Source organism: Macaca mulatta, chromosome 9 (assembly GCF_049350105.2).
Source record: "Macaca mulatta isolate MMU2019108-1 chromosome 9, T2T-MMU8v2.0, whole genome shotgun sequence".
In the NCBI taxonomy this organism is placed as follows: Eukaryota; Metazoa; Chordata; class Mammalia; order Primates; family Cercopithecidae; genus Macaca; species Macaca mulatta.
This window is the reverse complement of record NC_133414.1, coordinates 144,875-152,634: the sequence shown is the minus strand read 5'-3', so window position 1 is coordinate 152,634 and position 7,760 is coordinate 144,875.

The following is a 7,760-nucleotide window of genomic DNA, read 5'->3' as shown; positions in this document are numbered from 1 at the left end:
ATAAAAGCCCCAATATTAAAGGATACAATTCAGTCTTTTTAGCACATTCTCAAAGCTGCACATCAACCACTAGTATGTAATTCTGGGACTTTTTCACCATGGGCCAAAGAAACCTTGAACCCATTAAGAGTCAGCACCTGCTCCTTCCTTCCGCCAGCACCTGGCAATCGCCAGCCGACTTCCGTTTCTCTGGATTTGCCCATTCTGGACATCTGTTGTGAGAAGAATCGTACAGTGCATGACCTTTGGCGTGACCTTCGGTGCTGACATCTTTCACGTCCAAGGTGAGTGGAATCTCACAGTGAGTGACCTGTTGACAGACACCTGGACTGTTTCTACTACTACAAATAATGCTGCTATGAAGATTCTTGCATAAGATTTGTTTGTTTGTAAAAATGTTTTCAATTTTCTTGGGCATATGCCTAGGAGTGAAATTCCTGGGTCGTATGGTGATTTCATGCATAATTTTTCTGAGGAACTGCCAGACTTTTCCAAATCAACTGTACCATTTTACTTCCCTTCCCACTAGCAATATATCAAGATTTCAGTTTTCCCAAATTCACCACCAAGTCACTGTCCAATACTGGGATTTTACCCATCCAGTGGTTGTGAAGTGGTATCTCAGTGGTTTTGATTTCCATTTCTAAGATGACGAATTCTGCTAAACATCTCATGGTTTTTTTTGTTTTTTGGTTTTTTTTTTTTTTTTTTTTTTTTTGAGACGGAGTCTCGCGCTGTCGCCCAGCCTGGAGTGCAGTGGCCGGATCTCGGCTCACTGCAAGCTCCGCCTCCCGGGTTTACGCCATTCTCCTGCCTCAGCCTCCCGAGTAGCTGGGACTACAGACGCTCGCCACCTCGCCCGGCTATTTTTTTGTATTTTTTTTACTAGAGACGGGGTTTCACCGGGTTAGCCAGGATGGTCTCGATCTCCTGACCTCGTGATCCGCCCGTCTCGGCATCCCAAAGTGCTGGGATTACAGGCTTGAGCCACCGCGCCCGGCCCTCATGTGCTTTTTAAGGCATTTATATGTCTTTCTCTGGAGAATGTCTATTCAAATCCGTTTTCCATTTTTAAATTGGATTTTTATTAAGAGCTTTAAAATATATTCTTGATATCAGGTCCTTATCGTGATAATGTATCCTGTTCTGTGGGTTGTCTTTTTACTTTAATAGTATCCTCTGAAATGAACATTTTTAATTTTGATACCGTCTTTTTCCCTTCAGTTGCTTGTTATAGCTTTAGACGTCTCAGCCAAGGAAACATTGCCTAATCCAACCTAACAGTTTCTCAAGGATTCTCCCCTGAAGGTGTTATGGGCTGAACTGTCCCATTCCCGCCCCCCCGCCAAGATTCCCATGTTAAAGTCACAACCCCAGAAACTTAAAATGTCACTGTATTTAGATACAGGGCCTTAGCGTGGTAATTTAGGTCCCATAAGATCTTAAGAGTAGGCCCTGATCCAGAATGACTGGTGTTCTTTTAAGATAATTTAGACACAGTCCTTAGTGCTCCATGCACATAAGAGAAACCTGTGAAGACACAGAGAAGACGCCATCTACACAGCATGGGGTGAGGCCCCAGAGAATCCAACCCTGCCCGCACCTTGATCCCAGGCTTCCAGTCTCCAGGAAAAAGGAAACAAGATGCTATTGTCTAAGTCGAACGGTCTGTGGTGTCCGTTATAGTACCCAGCAGACTGACAGAATGGGTCTCAGTCAGCTCCTTACGTTGGATTCATGTTGAGCTTTGCTTGTACGGTGAGGAAGGGTCCAGTCCATCCTTTTCCATGTGGATACCCAAGTTGTCCCGGCACCACTGAGTTGTGAAAGGCAAAAAGTAAAGCAACCCTTACCGTCCTTTCTCCATCAACAGATTAGAAGATACACTGAAGAATCATGGACAATTTTGTCAGTTTAAGCCAGTGGTTTTCAAACTTTTGGGTCTCAGGAACCCTTTGCACTTTATTAAAGAGCACAAAAAAGCTTTCTCATCAAGCCGGGAGTGGTGGCTGCTCATGCCTGTAATCCCAGCATTTTGGGAGGCAGAGGCAGGTGGATCACTTGAGGTCAGGAGTTCGAGACCGGCCTGGCCAACATGGTGAAACCCCGTCTCTACTAAAATACAAAAATTAGCCTGGCATGGTGCCGAACACCTGTAGTACCAGCTACTAGGGAGGCTGAGGCAGGAGAATCGCTTGAACTCAGGAGGCAGAGGTTGAAGTGAGCTGAGGTCACACCACCGCACTCCGGCCTGCGTGGCAGAGCAAGACTCCGTCTCAAAAAAAAGAAAAAAAAGTAACAATTTAGTTTATTTTACAAGGATAAAGTCATTACATCTTAACACAGTCTTAAAGAAGAAACCATTTTCCAAAATAAGCAGCAGCGTGGCAACAGTTTGTGCTGCTGTGAAAACACCTAACATCTCTGCACCTCAGACAGCAGGATTCTCATGCCTGCATCTGCGTTCAGTGGGCTGCAGAACCGTGACTGAAGTTTATGAAGAAAGTCCAATCCCATAATGATATACAATTAGGAAGCGGTATTTTCACTGTGTTTTCAGATCACTTTAGTTATTCTCTGCTGCCAAATGTAACAAGTGGCACTTCCGTACAGGCTGTCTGCAACACAGTCTGTGCTCTGCTCGTTGGACCTTTCTGCCCCAATTCCTTCTAAGTCGACTGGTCCCGTCTTGCACTTGAATGGCTTTTACCAGCACACGATTTTGTAATCACACATTGGTTAGATAACACTGATTCAGAGTTATGAGCAGCTTCCACATTTCGTTATATGTAAAAAACAAAACAAAACAAAACCGCATCAATATCATTAATCACATGAGAAAGTGGTAGACACAAGATTTTTATATTTTAATATTCGCTGGAAAGCTCAAATGTCTATCATTGAGAATAATGTAAGGTACTTTCCTTGAGATGAAAGTCATTCTGTTCATTTTTCAGGCCACACCTGCAAATACCTCCATCTGAAGTGGCATCTTTTGTAAGTCATTCTTTATATAAAGGCGGCCGTTAGTGGAACAAGTGGTTCTGCAGGTTCATAGCTCAGAGGCACCAGTGCTCTCCCAAGATAACCATAAAATCCGCAGAAGACGCACCTGTGCACACTTCCTGTTTCTCACTCAGAACATTCCAGAAGGAACCCTGAATCCCAATGCCACAGCGGGACTGAAGTTTGCTCTCAGCCACACAATAAACCCAGGGAGCTCTCCCAGCCCCCACCCCGAGGCCCCAGCCTTGGTCCTCTGTCTGGTCTAGGAGGGCTCCTGCAGCTCCAGCCTAACAGGGAACAGAAGGCACCCACATGTCAGAAAGCCCTCCCAAGGCCTGGCGAGCACTTCTGTTTATGTGCCAGTCAAGTGCGTTTGACAATTCTACAGCCAGCTGTATGGCAGGCAGCGAGGTAGCCAGCAAATACTCAGGGCTCACGTTACTGAGGAAGGAAGGTGGACAGCGAGGTACCCAGCAAGTACTCAAGGCTCACGTTATGGAGGAGAAAGCCAGGCAGATAGTGAGGTACCCAGCAGGGTTCACGTTACCGAATAGGAAAGGAGGGTGGAGACAAGCGGGCTGGAACAGTCTGTCATAACCTTTAGCATTTACAAGGCTCGCTGAAGATTATCCGATTTGATCTTAACAGCTCACAAGATAGGCAGAGGCATGACTGTTTTCACTTCATAAAAAAAGATCCCGAGAACTGATGATGACCACGTGCTCTTCCCATAGGCTCCCAGAAATCATCCTCAGATCATCTCTCAGTTGTATACATGTGGTAATATCTCAGTCACGTCCCCTCTCTGCAGGGGAATTTTACTGCCGCCCTGCTGTTCCTTCGCACCCCTGCCCTCTCCTGCATTTCAGCCATGCCCACCATCCATGGGGAGTCTGCACCACCCCACCCCCGCTGCTGCTGATGGCTTGGGTCACGCTTACCTTTCATTTCCACCTACAGGGACCTGTTCTTCCTTCAAATGCAGCTCAAACTCACTCGTTGTGTGAAGCCTTTTCCAGCCATCACAACCGTCATGTGTAAAATCAGTGTGTGGAATGCTTCATTTAGGAGGTGCTTATGTTGCCTCACTGGCTGTGAGCAGGGCCCAATTCTGAGCAAACCCGGTGGTCCCCTCTCCCCATCTCTGCTCCAGTGCACTTAAAACAAGGATTCCTGGAATCACCTTTTTTGTCCAATTCACGCATGAGTCTGCCCCACACCCTGCAGAAAAGCCCTGGTGGTCGGCGGTCAGGGCTCGGGACCCCGAGGTGGGTAAGGAGAGCTTAGTGCCCTCTCTGGACTTGTCGCTCAGAGACCCGCGGCTGGAAGGGAAGAAACTTGCATCCTGTGAAACATCCAGGCCCTGAGACCCACTCAGGAGTGGAAAACGGGGAAGGAGCCTTGAACAGACCCTCGGGAGGGTAGAAAGCAGGAGTCACAGAGGCTACCAGGGAGAGAGGGAGGCAGGCAGTGAGGCCAGAGGTGATGTGGCCGGAAGGGAGTTGATGTGAGCAGAGGTGAGGTGGTGGGGGGATGACACGGTGTGGTGGGGGGAGGAGATGTGGCCAGGGGCAACGTGGCCAGGGAAGGAGACACGGCTGGAAGTGACAAGAGGGGTCTCCAGGCCTCAGACTGTGCCTCAATTATGGATGACATTTTAATTACGTTGTATCTAACTTTAACGAAAAGTAGCAATTTAGAACCATTGTGTACATTTAAAGCACGGTACAAATAGAGCCCGTTTTCCAAACCAAAGAACAGTGCATTGAAGGAAAAAGTAATAGCTCACCAAAAACAAAACAAAACAAACAAAAAAACTAATTAAAGAAAAAATTCATTTAAGATCAGAAATAAAGAGATCCTACAGCTCTTCTAGTCCAATCCCCACCCTAACGTGAATGGGGGGAAAAAGGAAGTAGATTCTAGTCAGTCAGAATTAAAGGCAAAACCGATCCACTTTACTTTCTACTTGACAGAAAACAAGAAGCTCATCAAGGAATCCCTACAAAAAATAGCTTTAGTAGTTCCCAAAATGCAAAATTCACCTACAAATTAAACCAACTGCTAAGTGTGTATAATTTTTTTCATTATTGCCTTCCTCATCCCCAGGGGCTTTTTTAGACCTTGTTTCCCCCTAATTGCCTCCAACACCCAGGAAATTTAAACCCCACAAGTAAACCGTGTCTCGATTCATTCACAGCGTCCTTTGGAGCAGGCAGTCCCTTGCTCTAAGACGTTCTTGTCACCTAAGCACCAAGCACAGCCTGAGAACGCACAACACGCACTCAAACTCAGACAGACAACAGGTGAGATATGGCACGTGAGGAGGAAGACAAGATAAATGAGCTTCACCGTCGACCCAGATCCGACAAGAAGTGACACACGCAGCCTGTTCGGGTACAGGTGATTCCTAGAAAACAGCCAAGGGCAGAATTTGGAGAAGCAGCACCGCAGGCCAGGAGGGTCTGGGGGCTTAAGAAGGGAGGGGCGCCCCGACCAGGTACTGGGGGATTCAGAAGGGAGGGGTGCCCCGACCAGGTGCTGGGGCTTCAGAGGGGATTGGTGCCCCAATCACTTCCGGGGGGGTTCAGAGGGGAGGGGTACCCTGACCACGTGCTGGGACTTCAGACGAGAAGGCGCCCCGACCGGTTCCTGGGGATGGCAGGACAAGCCCAGGGTTCCGTCGTCACTTTTCACTCCCTACTCCCGAATCTCGCCCTGAAGTTGCAGCCAGTCCAGGTATTCATTTACCCATAAAATTAAGTATCTGTGAGTAACACAAGTCACTAATCCACACAGATCTGAGTCCACAAATACCTCCCAGAGACGCCACCATCCCTTCTGGTAGAAGAGCAGCCCAGCGGCCCACGCTGCTAGGAAGGGAGACTGTCTCCAGCCTGACGCTGCAGAGTCCTCAACACAAAGTCTACCTTCTGGAACCATGCCGTCTCCTACAGAGGCAACTAGGGGCATGTAGGGTTTTTTAAAATCTTTTTTTTTTTCTTAAGACAGAGTCTCCCTCTGTCACCCAGGCTGGAGTGCAGTGGCTCGATCTCGGCTTGCTGTAACCTCTGCCTCTCGAGTTCAAGTGATTCTTCTGCCTCGGCCTCCCGAGTAGCTGGGATTACAGGCGCCTGTCACCACGCCCAACTAATTTTTTATATATTTAAGTACAGATGGGATTTCACCTTGTTGGTCAGGCTGGTCTTGAACACCTGACTTCACATGATCCACCAGCCTCGACCTCCCAAACTGCTGGGAACACACGCATGAGCCACGGTGCCCGGCCCATATAGCTATTTAAATTTGACTAAAATTAAATAAAATTAGAAGTTCTCATTTACACTTCAAGCATTCAGTTACCCACAGGCGGCCACTGACCAGAGGCTGGTAGAGATGTCACACTCCACACTGTAGAAGGATCTAGGGATGAAATGGCTCTAAGATCATCTCGACATCTTTATGTTGAAGCTACTGAAGTTTTACTCTGATTATTATAGACATCAGCATTTTCCCACGTTAAAATGTCAGAGCTATTGCAATGATCAGCTCTGTGGCTTCCCAGCAGCTCTTCTCTTCCTGGACAGAGAACTGTAGAGCATCTGCACTCTGCCTCCACACTAAGGGATAGTAGAAGCCTCTGTATAAAATCAGGGGGAGAAAAAAAAATGAATCCCTAGTCCGCCTCTCCCCCTATGATTTTGTGAAACTCCTCTTAATATGCAGAATAACTGCCAGAGTTGCAATAAAGAAGCATCCCTTGATCAGGAAGCAGCAGGGAAGCAAGAGGAGGGAGATGCAAAGACCCCCCGTTCCCTCTGGGACCCCAGGCCCAGCCAGGACTGAGAAGGACCGCACAGCCCGGCAGACCCGCACACCTGATGCGAACCATACACACGGCTTCCCTGGGCCTCGGTCCCCTGCTCTGCCCTCACTGGCCACTGTGGCTCTGGGTAGAGGCATCTCCCTGAGTCCCAACACCCACAGCCAGTCCCCTCCTTGCAAGTCTCAGCTGTGCTTTGACTGCCTCCCTGATGCTTCTCATCATCATCTGCGTACCGTGTCCCCTCTACCCCACAGCCCTTGCTACCGCCCACCCCACCACGGAGCCTAGCACACAGCAGGTGCCCGAGACGCCCCAACGGGCGGGCATGCCAGGGTAGGGCTTGGAGTTCCAAGGGCCATGTCCCGCATACCACCACAAGTGCCGCGGAGGCTGTGGAAGGGGTCCAGGTTTCAGCCCTGCACTCAGCTTCTCCTGGCCCCCGAGGCCAAGAACCTAGCAAGGGAGCGCAGCGGGAAGCTGGGTCCCAAACCCACTTCCTGCTCCTCAAGAGGAAGGGGGCCTCGGGGCACAACCCCACGAGCACCTTTCCTCCTGCCAGGCTGCCTGTCACAGCACCAACACCTTCACCGCAGGGAAACCCACCTCTGTGAGGAGAAAACCAAGTACCACAGGAGCCACGTCCCCCGCAGCGTCTGCTGAGCCCAATAGCGACAGCAGCAGCCGGGTCCCCACTCAGCACACACCGACTCGGAACCCGCCAGGCACACTACAACACCAACCATCTTGAAGCTCAGCTTCGACTCATCATGGCTCTCTTCCATGAAAGCTAGGCATGTCTATCTTCCCTGGGCTCACAGAAAGGAGAGTGACTCAGCCCCGAGTGTGAACAGAGTCAAGCTCCCACTAGCTGTACAGACAACCTCCCTTGCCCTGTCCTGGGAAGGAGCCAAGCGCAAATAGCCATCTT